The following is a 14394-nucleotide window of genomic DNA, read 5'->3' on the forward strand; positions in this document are numbered from 1 at the left end:
CCACCGCCAGCGGCAGCCGAAGCAGCTGACTCGGAATGACCCGGCTGGACATCACAAGGGTAACACTTTTGCACAGAGTGGGGACAAAAATAGATTTCTCCCCCCCCCCCCCCCCCGGTGTGGTCATCACCAAGTGAAATCTGTTTATAGAGGAGGCTTTGCATAATTGTGCTCTCGGTTACCAGCTGGGAACGGAGCCAGAGCCCCCCGGGGCTGGGCTGGAGCTGACTCGCTCAGCTTTCTCACTTGCAGCTTGTCCCAATTAAAAGCACGTCCATAGGGATCATCCCTGATTTTCACCAGGGCCTTTCAGGGTCTAGTTTCTCCCAGGAATAGGAGCTCTGGGCAGGCTACACATTCTGACCTCTTAAAGCTTGCTGTGATTTTCCTTTGCTCTGCCCCCCCCCCCCCCCCCCCCCAATCCGTGTGAGTGTGTGGAGGCATTCAGGAATCTTCTCCTGACACCTTTCCTTTCCAAGCAAAATACATTCAGGGCTTGCAGACCTTGACAGGGTTGGTAAATGCCAGTCCATTTGGCTGCATCATGGCCCAGCAGGCTTGGGGGCAGAGGAGGATCTCACAGGACTGAGAAGTCTCACCTTTTGCTCAGTCCTCAGGTAGAGCCTTTTTGACCTATTTACCTACATTTGTGTCTGTGCTATCATGAACCTCTGGCTCACCCCTGACATTAAAGGGGGGGTTGGGAGCTGGCTGGATCCTACTCTGGATCACGCATGCTGTGTGGCTCTTCTAGTGACCCTAAGTTGTCTTGCTAGGCATAGAATCACAGAAGCACAGAACTACAGAATCATAGAACCACAAAATGGTCTGGGTAGGAAGGGACTGCCAAAGGTCATCCAGCATGAGGCCATTCCCTCTTGTTCTATCACTAATTACCTGGGAGAAGAGGCCAGCACCAGCCTCTCCACAAGGTCCTTGCAGGTAGTTGTAGACAGCAATGAGCTCTCCCCTCAGACTCCTCTTTTCCAAACTAACCATCCCCAGCTCCTTCAGTTGCTCTTCATCAGGTTTATTCTCCAGGCCCTTTCCAGCTTCCTTGCCGTCCTCTGCCCTGGCTCCAGCACCTCCACATCTGTCTTGTATTGAGGTGCCCAAAACTGGACTTGAAGTGTGGTGCCCCAACCCAGTGCACACCACTGGGTGGGCAGGCAGCTGGTGGACTGCTACTAGAATAGACCTTGGCACAAGATGCCTACTCAGTGAGCAGAAACTGAACTGCTCTATTGTTGATCCATAGCCAAGAGCCCCCTCTCCCACCCCCCAGCTCTGGTAAAGAGCTTTTTGTGTGCTGGTAAGCCATAGAAGCTGGGACTGAAGAACACATCACAGGATCACTGGATCACAGGCTCACAAGGTGTTAGGGGTTGGAAGGGATCTCTGGAGATCATCAAGTCCAATACCCCTGCCAGAGCAGGACCATAGAATCCAGCACAGCTCACTCAGGAACACATCCAGACAGGGCTGGAAAGGCTCCAGAGAAGGAGACTCCACAACCTCTCTGGGCAGCCTGTTCCAGTGCTCTGTGAACCTCACAGTGAAGAAGTTCCTCCTCATATTGAGGTGGAACCTCCACCTCCTGTGCTGCAATTTCCATCCATTACCCTTTGTCCTATCCTAGGGTGCAACTGAGCAGAGGCAATGATTAAATATTACTTCCCTCAGATCCAGATGTAAGAGAAGAGGGGTCAGAGAGATGGCTTGGGCACCAGCAGCAGCCCAAACACCCTCCCCCCCCATCAAGTGATGCATTCCCAGGCAAAGTCAGCCTGCCTTTCTCTCTCTGCTTCAGCAAGGCCAAGCCAGCCACTGCCCAGCTCACCACCATGTTGCAAAGCATCATCACAGGCCCAACTGCAAGCACTGTAACATCTCAGATGCCAAATGAAGCTCAGTCTGCAAAACTCTCCCTGTGCCCAGCATGAAACCATGTTAACCAAACTGGTTGGGCACCTACAAATGAATTCTGCACATGGGCTGCAGTTTATTGCAGGTCAAGTGCTAGCTGACTACGGCCCTAAGCTGATTTAGTGTCAGTCCTGGATAAGCTGCTCCCATAAATGTGTGCAGATCTGCCGTGCACTTCCCTCACAGACCTACTTCAGTCCTGGACTTAGTATCAGTCCTGGATTTAATACCAGTCCAGGATTTATCATCAGTCCTGGATTTAATACCAGTTCAGGATTTAATATCAGTCCTGGATAAGCTGTTCCTATAAATGTATGCAGATTTGCTGTGCACTTCCCTCTCAGACCTACTTCAGTCCTAGATTTAATATCAGTCCAGGATTTAATATCAGTCCAGGATTTAATATCAGCCCTGGATAAGCTGCTCCTATAAATGTATGCAGATTTGCTGTGCACTTCCCTCTCAGACCTACTTCAGTCCTGGATTTAATATCAGCCCAGGATTTAATATCAGTCCTTGGCAGAGCTGTCCTGCCAGCACCCCTGGAGGAAGGGCTACTTTGCTTCTTCTTGTGCTGATTCCTGCTGCCCTCCTGCTCTGCCACTCTTCTGTGTGCCTATCCAGACCTGGATGAGAGCTCCTGTGCAGGCAGATCTGCGTTCAGGCATGGGAAATGTGGCAAGTGACATGAATTGAGCTTCCTGTCCTTTACAGCTGTCAGTCCTCCTTCACCCTCCCCATCATGTCCGATGGTGAAGCCAATAAACTGCAGCTGGGGCTAGTGCTGGAGACCGCCAGCTCACTGAAAAGTCACAGCAGCATCATGGAAAGCCTCCCTCCCTTCCCCCAAATCTGGACTTGAGGAGAGGCTGAGTGAGCTGGGGTTGATTAGCCTGGAGAAGAGGAGGCTCAGGGGAGACCTTATTGCTGTCTACAGCTACATGAAGGGAGGCTGTAGCCAGATGGGGGTTGGTCTCTTCTCCCAGGCAAGCAGCACCAGAACAAGAAGACACAGTCTCAAGCTGTGCCAGGGGAAGTTTAGGCTTGATCTCAGAAAGAAATTCTTCACAAACAGAGAGATTGGCCATTGGAATGTGCTGCCCAGGGTGGTGGTGGGGTTGGTATTCCTGGAGGTGTTTAAGAAGAGCCTGGATGAGGCACTTAGTGCCATGGTTTGGTTGATTAGATAGGGTTGGGTGATTGGTTGGACTTGATCTTGGAGGTCTCTTCCAATCTGGTTGGTGCTGTGATTCCTGGGTAAGCTGCTCCTATAACTGAATGCAGATTTGCTGTGCACTGCCCTCTCAGACCTACTTCATCTTCATGGCAAGCCAGCTAATAGAGAAGCATGATCCTGATAAACCTGTTTATTTACCTGGAGATGGTTTTATGGTCCTTTCACTGCTATCTAAACCAAAGCCACATCCTATCCAGTCCTTTGCTCTGCAGTGGCAAAAAGAAAAAAGAAAAGGAAAAAACCCAACCCCAGCCTGGACTATCATTATCACACACAGAATCAACCAGGCTGGAAGAGACCTCCAAGATCATCAAGTCCAACCAATCACCCAACCCTATCTAACCAATCAGACCATGGCACTGAGTGCCTCATCCAGGCTCTTTTTAAACCCCTCCAGGGATGGTGCCTCCACCACCTCCCTGGGCAGCACATTTCAATGGCCAAGCTCTCTTTCTGGGAAGAAATTCTTTCTAAGATCGAACCTGTGAGACTGCAGGGAACTTCAGTCCCTCTAGACCATTTGTGTGGTTTCTCATGCATTGAAAATGCTCAGCTGCAAGTGGAGAGAAGGAAGAGGCACCACTGTGCTGTCAGGAACAGAAGTGCTCAGTGCATTTCCAAGCGCACAAAGAACAGAGGACAGGGTCCCTTCAGGTAACTGAAGAATCTTAATGGCCCTCAATGCCCCCCCCCCACCCCCCCCCCCGTGACAACACACTTCCTGCTGCCTGATTCTGTTCTCAAGGTGACACCAAGCTGTCTGGTGTGATTCAGGGCAGTGTTGTGTCTGACAGGCAGGTTAGGAACAGTCGGGAAGCGCTGACAGCTGCCCTCCCGTGGGGCCGCTGCTGGAAGTCGCTGCTGGAAGTCGCTGCTGTCATTAGATCTTGTTTGCTCTTAATTGTTTGGGGCCTCTCCTTAGAAACAGATCTTGACCAGCTCCTGGTTTGCACAGCCTTCTAAAGGTCACACATGCTGGCTTCAAGGAGAGCCAAGCTATTAAGCATCCAACTATGTGATGCTGGCTTCCCAGGCAAGCCTGGGCTGCCATCAGGGCAGGCATCACGACGGAGCCTATGTGCAAGGATGAAGGAGTAAAGTTTCACTCTTCCTGGCCCATTTCAACAGGTTATTTTTAAAAGCTTATGTGTTCAGTGTTGAAAACAGAGGCCTCTCAATCTAGGGAGGTTCTTCTCCCCCTCTACTCTGCCCTGCTGAGACCACACCTGCAATGTTGTGTCCAGTTTGGGCTTCTCCAGTTCAAGAGAGACAGAGACCTGATGGAGAGAGTCCAACAGAGAGCCAGGAGGATTATTAGGGGACTTGAGCATCTCCCATGTGAAGAGAGACTGAGAGCCCTGGGGCTGTTTACCTGGGAGAAGACTGAGAGAGGATCTGATCAATGTCTATCAATATCTGAGGGGTGGGTGTCAAGTGGAAGGGGCCAAGCTCTTTTCAGTGGGGCACAGTAATAAGCCAAGGAACAAAGGATACAAACTTGACCACAGAAGGTTTCAGCTCAACATGAGGAGAAACTTCTTTACAGTGAGGATGCCAGAGCCCTGGAACAGGCTGGCCAGAGAGGTTGTGGAGTCTCCTTCTGTGGAGACTTTCTAAACCCACCTGGATGCATTCCTGTGCAGACTACCCTGGGTGCTCCTGCTTTAGCAGGGGGGTTGGACTGGCTGATCTCTGGAGGTCCACTCCAACCAATAATGTACTGTGATATTGTGATGCTTATCCTTCTGAATGGGGTTGGTGTGTTGAATACTAATGATCTGCTTGGAAGGCCAGGTTGGATGAGGTCTTGAGCAACCTGGTCCAATGGGAAGTGCTCCTGCCTATGGCAGGGGGGTTGGAACTAGATGATCTTCAAGGTCCCTTCCAACCTAAATCATTCTATGAATTACTTTCTCTTATAATAAAGCTGGATGGAAGGGAGTAAAAAAAAAAAAAACAACCACAAAAAAGGATTTTTTTTGGGCTCATTATTAGTGGTTAAAGTTTGTATTAAGGAAATAAAAGGTCCTGGGTTTCCTAAACTATTCTAGCCCTCCCTCATAGAATCATAGACTTGTTAGGGTTGGAAGGGACCTCAAGGATCATCCAGTTCCAACACCCCCTGCCATGGGCAGGGACACCTCACACTACAGCAGGTTGCTCACAGCCACATCCAGCCTGGCTGCAAAAACCTCCAGGGATGAGGCTTCCACCACCTCCCTGGGCAACTTGTGCCAGTGTCTCACCACCCTCATGGGGAACAACTTCCACTATACAACTATGTGCAGTAGCCTGTAGCTCCAGAAAAGCTTTGATTCATCTTAGCTGCTAGCCTCAGCCCAGCTTCCTCAGACTATTCAGACAAGACATGTTCTTCTGGCAGCTATTTCTCACACCTACATTTCATTTCATCGTGGCCAGCAATCCCAGCTAAGTGAACTGCTAGGGACGCTGTTAGCAGATTCTGTGCCCTGACTCGTTTCCTTCTCCCAGGCAGACAGTGACAGAAGGAGAGGACACAGTCTCAAGCTGCACCAGGGGAGGTTTAGGCTGGATGTTAGGAAGAAATTCTTCCCAGAAAGAGAGATTGGCCATTGGAATGTGCTGCCCAGGGAGGTGGTGGAGTCACCATCACTGCAAGTGTTTAAAAAGAGACTGGATGAGGCACTCAGTGCCATGGTTTAGTTGATTAGATGGTGTTGGGTGGTGAGTGGGACTTGATGACCTCAAGGCTCTTTTGCAACCTGGTTGATTGTGTAAATTACTCAATTACTAGTGACACTAATCACCTGCATGCTCATCTGAGATGTTTGCCTCTGAAGGCAATAAGCTGTGTGCTGAGCTACACCCTTGGCCTGGAGCAGTGATTTGAGGGTTGACTTTTAAACTTTTAGTCATTTCTCCTCTTCCTTTTCTTCTTAGTTTTGCTTTGCATAGGCATTAAAGTTGAAACTTCACATGACTGGGAGCTGCCAGTTTTTCTCCTGACCAAGACCCTTTAGCTGTTGCTTGGGTTCAGCAAGAACCAACTCTTCCTTTAAGCCTTTTTTGGTCATATGGCATAGAAGAACCACAAGAGACCAAGGCCCCAAATTTAAGTGCCTCTTCTTAAACACCTCCAGGGATGCCAACCATACCTCACCACCTCCCTGAGCACCCCTTGCATGCAGATTAGTCATGACTTGGGAAATACAAGGTTGGCTTTTCCTCACCCCTAGAATGGAAACTGATGGACAGAGCTTTCCAGTTTCATTCAGTGTTGTATGTTTCCTACACAGGCATCCCATGGAATATGATACTTGTATGCTGCTTTTATGCAGGCCAATAATATCAGCTTTAAATTAGGAAACACCTTCTAACAGTCCAGATAACAAAATGCTAGGCTAGGAAGTCACAGGTTTGCCGTCATGCATACATCATTAAAGCCCCACTGATCTGCCTGGAAACAGGCAAATACAGCTGTTTGGGCTGGGAGTCAAAGAGATGGATTGGATTCTCTTTTGAATCCCTCTGAGGGCTGTACTCCAGGATCTTCTGCTCATAATAATCACAGAACTGTCAGGGTTGGAAGGGGCCTCAAGGAGCAGCCAGTTCCAACCCCCCTGCCATGGCCAGGGACACCTCACACTACAGCAGGTTGCTCACAGCCACATCCAGCCTGGCTGCAAAAACCTCCAGGGATGAGGCTTCCACCACCTCCCTGGGCAACCTGTGCCAGTCTCTCACCACCCTCATGGGGAACAACTTCTTCCTAACATCCAATCTGAATCTACCCATTTCTAGTTTTGATCCATTCCCCTCAGTGCTATCACTCCCTGACACCCCAAAAGTCCCTCACCTGTCCCATTTTCCCTCTTTTTCCCCTAAAATCACACAGCACCTGGGCTCTGTTGGAGTCTCCTCCCACCCCAGGTGTGGCCACTTTGCCCTCCCCACCCACTCCCCTTTTTAATCCCCCCTAGGAAAGGCAGAAGCCCCAAGCTGAGCCCTCCTGGGCTGGAGGATCCTCCTCTCATCACTGGTGAGTGCCCATGGTGCACACTGGGTGATGGTGGTGGTGACAACAAAGGCCGGGGGGCCTGGTGGCCCCCCGGTTAGAAAGAGACTTGCTGACCATTCCAATATCATCCACGGGTGCTGGCTGGGCCTCCTCACTGGGGCTGAGCTCCTCTGGTGGTATCTTGGCTGGTTGAGGGTTTTGCAATTGCAATAGCTTTTTCTTATTGTTAACACTAAAAGCCCCTACAGAAAACTGATAGTTTGCTGGAGACGTCGTTTTGTCTCACTCCATTACTCACTTCCCTCCTCAATGCACACCTTCTTATACTGAGTCACCAACTGCCCAAGGTGTAGACAATCTTCATCGAATCAGGAAGGTTGGAAAAGACCTCAAAGATCATCAAGTCCAACCTGTCACCCAACACCTCATGGCTAATAAACCATGGCACCAAGTGCCACGTCCAGTCCCCTCTTGAACACCTCCAGTGATGGTGACTCCACCACCTCCCTGGGCAGCACATTCCAATGGCCAATTACTCTTTCTGGGAAGAATTTTCTCCTCACTTCCAGCCTAAACTTCCCCTGGCACAGCTTAAGACTGTGTCCTCTTGTTCTGGTGCTGGGTGCCTGGGAGAAGAGACCAACCCTCACCTGCCTATAGCCTCCCTTCAGGTAGTTGTAGAGAGCAGTAAGGTCTCCCCTGAACCTCCTCTTCTCCAAGCTAAACACCCCCAGCTCCCTCAGCTTCTCCAGTGTTCTGGGACCCTCACAATGAAGAAGTTCCTCCTCATGTTGAGGTAAAAATTCCTGTGCTGTTGTTTACATCCATTGCCCCTTGTCCTATCCCAGGGTGCAAGTGAGCAGAGCCTGTGCCCTCCCTCTTGCCCCCCAGCCCTCAGGTATGTGTAAATATTGATCAGATTCTCTCTCAGCCTTCTCTTCTCCAGACTAATCAAACCCAGGGCTCTCAGCCTCTCCTCACCAGGCAGTGCTCCAGTCCCTTCAGCATCCTTGTAGCCCTGCCTTGGACTCTCTCCAGCAGATCCCTGTCCCTCTTGAACTGGGGAGCCTAGAACTGGATGCAGTATTTCAGGTGACGTCTCAGCAGGGCAGAGCAGAGGGGGAGGAGAACCTCCCTGGACCTGCTGGCCACACTCCTCTCAATGCACCCCAGGATCTTCTTGGCCACCAGGGCACATTGCTGTCCCATGCAGAACTTGTCCACCAGCACTCCCAGGTCCTTCTCCACAGGGCTGCTCTCCAGCAGATCACCTCCCAACACATTTGTCACAAGTGACTGGAGTGGTATGGAATTGAACTCCACCACCACTGACATCAGAGTTATTTATTTTCACCTTTGCCCCCCTTAAAGTAGGTAGCTTTCTATCTTAGGTGAAGTTGGTAGAGTAGAATTAGTTCTTGTTCTGGATATTAGGACTTTGCATTTCTGGATGTCCCTTTCCTTTGGTTGCTTTGCCTTGAAGGACAGGAGCAAAATGTGTAAGCTAAAAAAATAATAAGCAAGAGTCACAGAATCAAAAAATCTATCTGGGGTGATGAGACCTCCAAGCTCATCCAGTCCAACCTTCCACCCAACACTGAAGGGTCAGCAGTAAACCATGTCCCAACCACCAGCTCTATACACTGCTTGAACACCCCCAGGGATGGTGACTCCAGCAGTGCCCTGGGCAGAACATTCCAATGTCTGACAAACCTTCCAGTGAAGAAATATTTCCTAACATCCAGCCTGAACCTCCCCTGCTGCAGCTTGGAACCATTTCCTCTGGTCCTGTCTCTTGCCACCAAGGAGCAGAGGCTGCCCCCTCCTCACTCCAACCACCCTTCAGGTGGTTGTAGACAGCAATAAGGTCTCCCCTCAGCCTCCCTTCATCCTGTCCCACAAGTCCACACAGGTGCAGGAGGGAGAAGGTTTGGAAACTGCTCTTGGTGAAGTTTTGCTGGGCAGTGGAAGCCTGTGGTGGCTTTTGGGACCCTGAAGGAGTAATGGCTGCACATCCACACATGTGTGTGTCCTGAAACAACTACACCATCAACCTCCCCAGCATCTTGTTTCTCCTGCTCCTCAAGCAAGCCAGAATGACTTTGCAGTGGAAAATGCAGCAGGAGGGCTCAGCAGGTCAGTGGGAAAGGACTAGAAAGTGGGGGGGGGGGAGCAGTCAAGTCTGCAGGCTGGATGATCTTTCAAGGTCCTTTCCAACCCTGACCATGACTGATTCCGTGATCTCCTGCTTGACATCTCTCAGTGCCAGGATGGCTGGCAGCACTTTTTTATCCTTTTTATTTTTTTTTTTGTAGTTCAAAAACACCAACCCAAGGAGGGAATTAATCCCTGGCCTTATATGGAGCCATCAGTGTGTGAGTCACTGGGATGTCTTTAGGCCTGAGGACTGCCTGCGATGGCTTTCAGATCACAAGCCCTGCGTGACATTTAGCAGAGGTGGGTGACCTCATGGGAGATTATCTGAGAGATCTTCAGCTGGCCACGGAAAGAGGCTCTAGAGGCCTGGATTTACCCTCACTAACCTTCAGCAGGCAAAAAGGGAGGATGAGCACAGGGCCGTGCATGCGGGAAGTACGCCAAAAGCGCCGAGAATGCTGTGACAGCCCCAGCTCGCCTCTGGGGACACAGGGGTGGCTTGGGGGAGAGGGAGAAGGAGGAGACCCTGTGGGCTTCACAGGGCAGAGTGCTTCCTTTGGACGTTGAAGCGTGTGCTTTTTTTTCTCCCAGGCAGCTGGTACCAGAACAAGAGGACACAGTCTCAGGCTGTGCCAGGGGAGGTTCAGGTTGGATGTTAGGAAGAAGTTCTATACAGAGAGAGTGATTGCCCATTGGAATGGGCTGCCCAGGGAGGTGGTGGATACGCCATCATTGGAGGTGTTCAGAAGGAGACTTGATGGGGTGCTTGGTGCCATGGGTTAGCTGTTTGGGTGGGTTGGATTGGTTGATGGGTTGGACACGATGATCTTGAAGGTCTCTTCCAACCTGGTTTGGTTTATTCTAAATAAAGGTTTATTCTTTTGCTACACAACAGTGCCATGACAGAGTTAAGAATCACTGCTTGTTTCTTTGCTGTTGATACAGGTGAGAGAAAGCAGCCCTGTGGAACAGGACTTGGGGGTGCCGGTGGATGAGAAGCTGGACAGGAGCAGGCAGTGTCAGCTTGCAGCACAGAAGGCCAATGGCAGCCTGGGCTGCATCAAAAGATGCATTGCCAACAGATGCAGAGAGGTGATTCTGACACTTTGCTCTGCTGAGACCTCACCTGCAGTACTCAGTGCAGGTCTGGAGCCCTCAGTATAAGAAGGACATGGACCTGATGGAGGAGTGCCATGATAAAGATCAGGGGGCTGGAGCAGCTCTGCTACAAGGACAGGCTGAGGGAGCTGGGGGTGTTCAGCCTGGAGAAGAGAAGGCTCCAGGGAGACTTAAAGAGTCTAAGACCTTCCAGTACCTGAAGGCTGCAGAGAGACTGTTTGCAAAGGCCTGCAGTGACAGGACAAGGGGCAATGGCTTCAAACTATAGAAGAGCAGATTTAGATTGGATGTTAGGACAAGTTCTGCACCATGAGGGTGGTGGAACACTGGAACAGGTTGCCCAGGGAGGTGGTTGGGGCCTCATCCCTGGAGATATTCAAGGTGAGGCTCAACAGGGCTCTGGGCAACCTGATCTAGTGGAGGATGTCCCTGCTGACTGTGAGGGGGTTGGACTGAATGACCTTTGCAGGTCCTTTTCCAGCCCAGACGGTTCTGTGGTTCTGATTCATTCTGCCTCTTGGCACTTTCCTTTCACCCTGTGTTTTGTGGATGTTTGCTTCCAAGGAGTGCATTAGGGGAAATGAGGCATGAGTGTAGAAGGATGAAGCAGGATACTAAGCAACGTAAGTAACTGCATATTGCAAGTAAAAAAACAATCCAAGAATGTTCTTCTAATCAAGCTGCAACGAGCAGAGCTTCTTCCTGACTTCTCTCCGAAGCCATGTCACAAGTGCAAGCAGACGCAATATTGCCAGCCTGCTTTTGTGCTGCCTAATGGAACATACAGGAACAGAATGGGAGTCATCAGCAGCGCTATTCAACTTGAAACTTGTTTTCTAACCAGAATAATTATCTTTATTTCAACCGAGTCAACAAGAGCCAGGCAGAGAGCAGTTTCCATCAACAGCAGAAGAGTATTGTTGCAAAACATCTCTTATCCCTTCACAGTAAATAACACTAAGAGAGAGACCAAGGAGACACAATGCAATTCAATTTCCCTTGACAAGGAGATCTCTTCTCCCTCCCCCAAAACAAGAGAGAATATTCATTTAAGTGCAGTCCATCCAAAAGGAGTGTCAGGGGTTCATTATTGGATGGAACACTCTGCTAATAAATGACTTTTTTTTGTTTGCAGTTGTTGTTTAGCATCAGCATTTCCATGTCCCTTTTTTTCCTTTGGGCTTGTGAAGAGAGTCATCCTTCAACCTCTACTCAGAAGGGTGTCACAAGTTTGTTTGAATACAGGCTGGAGGTTCTCTTCTCAGCTAGCTCACACCTTCTCATTGTATGACATGAAGTTGAGGCACAAATGTCAGAAAAACAACACAGTTTAGCTTCTCAAGAACGAGAAATGCTTTGGCTCTACAATAAAAGAAGGATTTAACTAAACTCACCCAAACAAACAAATCCCTTGTAATGTTTTCATTTCCTTTAATAAGCACAATACACAAATCCTGTCCTAGAACCAGGAGCACAAAACAGGAAATCAGAGGTTACACTACTCATTTATTTTGCATTTTGTCCCTAGAAAGCCAAGCAGAGCCTGGGCTGCATCAAGAAAAGAGAAAGGCCACGAGGATGAGCAGGAGGGCTGGAGCTGCTCTGCTGTGAGGACAGGCTGAGAGAGTTGGGATTGTGCAGTCTGGAGAAGAGAAGGCTCTGAGGAGACCTAATTGTGGCCTTCCAGTATCTGAAGGGGGCTACAAGAAAGCTGGGGAGGGACTTTTGAGGGTGGCAGGGAGTGATAGTACTGGGGGGAATGGAACAAAAGTAGAAATGGGGAGATTGGATGTTAGGAAGAAGTTGTTCCCCATGAGGGTGGTGAGACACTGGCACAGGTTGCCCAGGGAGGTGGTGGAAGCCTCATGCCTGGAGGTTTTTGCAGCCAGGCTGGATGTGGCTGTGAGCAACCTGCTGTAGTGTGAGGTGTCCCTGCCCATGGCAGGGGGCTTGGATCTGGCTGATCCTTGAGGTCCCTTCCAACCCTGACAACTCTGTGATTCTGCATTGTGTCCCTTTATTCTGCATTTTGTTTCTTTATTCTGCACTTTCTCAAATCATGAAAAAAACCACGTTTTGTCCTTATTGATTTTTAATTTTTTTTCCTCAAAAGGGAAGAAACCAAAGTAATTGCAAATTATTTATTTATTTAGAACAAGGTATCCTACTTTTGCTCCAATTTCTGATCACACCATTCCCCATCCTCAAGTCAAAACAGTTCCTGAATTGATAGACACAGCTAGGTGCTAGTTGCTGCCCTTCTGCTTTATTTCAGCAGTGCTTTTCCCTACCTGAGACAAAACAGACAACAAGGAAGTGTTGCTACAAATGTACAAAGAAGATGCTTCCTGTGGTGTGCTGCAGAGTCAGGAAGTTCATGGTCTTCATACAAATATATAAAACATCTCAAATTATCTCCATCCATTGCAGTCCAATCAGTTTATCTTGTCAGACCTGCATGACAGACACAAGACCAGAGATTAATCATTGGTCAGTGCACCCAGAGACTACACAGAGAGGTACCTCTAAGTTCTTCTCAGTGATGTCCAATGGCAGGACAAGGGACAGACAGTGCAAGTTGGAGCAGAGGAGACTCCACATGAACACAAGGGAAAAAGCCTTTTTGCTCTGAGGGTGCCAGAGCCCTGGAGCAGGCTGCCCAGAGAGGTTGTGGAGTCTCCTTCTGTGGAGACTTTCCAAACCTACCTGGTTGTGCTCCTGTGTGACCTACCCTGGTTGCTCCTGCTCTGGCAGGGGGATTGGGCTGGATGACCTTTGGAGGTGCTCTCCAACCCCTAGCACCCTGTGATTGTGTGAAGTTGTGAGGAGAGGGGGGAAGTATATCCCCTGCATCCTCAGTTCTGCTTTCACAGAGTGTAGTTGTTTGCAGGCAAGCTGGGGGAGCGCAGCGTGGGTGTGAAACAAATCTTTTTGATCCACTTGATTTTTTTCCACCCACACTCCACACACAAAAAACCCAACCCTCTGCCTGGTGGAAGTTCATCACTGTTAAGAGCCCAGACCTTTAAAGCCTTGCATTTTGCAAGCAGGGTGCAGGTGGTTCCTGGACTGCCCCAGCCCTCTGGTGAGGAGGGTGCAGCCTTACACCAAGCCTGGGGCTCACCTCTGGGGAAGAGCTTCAGCAGGCAGAGGTGGCAAACCCTGCCATATGCTGCAGCAAGTAGTAGGGATGCAGCAGTTAGATAACCATCAAAATACCACTTAATTTAGCCAGTAAATAGTATTTACTGATACACACATACAGACATGGAATTTGTTACCCTCTTTTGTTTTTCAGCCTCTTTAAATTATCTTTTTCCCTCTCCTTCTCTGTTCAGTCCATTGGAGTCCTTACTGGGAGCAAATCTCCTTTGTCTCACAGAATCACAGAAACATTCAGATAGGAAGAGACCCTCAGGATCACCAAGCCCATCCACCAACCCTACCCCACAAGGGTCACCCCTAAACCAGAGCCCCAAGCACAACATCCAAACCACCTTTGAACACATCCAGGCTTGGGGACTCCACCACCTCCCTGGCCAGCCTGTGCCAATGCCTTGCAGGGAAAAAATTCTTCCTAATGCCCAGTTTAAATCTACCCAGTGGCAGCTTGAGGCCATTCCTTCTTATTTTGTCTCCTGCCCAGGTTGAACAGTGCCAGGGCTTTTCAGCCTCTTCTTTTTGGTGGTGTATCTGTTCCTGTAAATATTTCAGGTCCCAACTCCTCTCTGCCCTATTTGTGCTTTAGATTTCAGGACTGACCAGCACCAGAGAGTATTCTAGATGCAGGAGCAGAGTGTTTTCTGTGCTGTTTGTATGCATCCCACTGGAGGTCATTTATTTGCTTAGGTAAAGTGAAGAGGTGGAAGGTGGTTCAGCTGCCATTTCCACTGACCCACCTGCAGTGGCTCTTTCCTGCATAGTCACAGCTAACTTGGGGTGCATTGAGAGGACT

General features: G+C 49.5%; 1 protein-coding gene across 3 annotated transcripts in view; it reads right to left on the bottom strand.

Moving 5' to 3' along the window:
* Positions 1-11281: 11281 nt before the first annotated feature.
* The window catches only part of SMPX (small muscle protein X-linked), a 47423-nt gene continuing 44310 nt past the window's right edge, over positions 11282-14394 (bottom strand). For all 3 annotated transcript variants that reach the window (XM_068144781.1, XM_068144779.1, XM_068144780.1), the window contains exon 5: positions 11282-12893. The gene's annotated coding sequence lies outside the window, so the exon portion shown is untranslated. The remainder of the gene's footprint in view (positions 12894-14394) is intronic.

Source organism: Melanerpes formicivorus, unplaced genomic scaffold, assembly GCF_026170545.1.
Source record: "Melanerpes formicivorus ecotype bairdi unplaced genomic scaffold, bMelFor1.0.p_v2 SCAF_11, whole genome shotgun sequence".
In the NCBI taxonomy this organism is placed as follows: domain Eukaryota; kingdom Metazoa; phylum Chordata; class Aves; order Piciformes; family Picidae; genus Melanerpes; species Melanerpes formicivorus.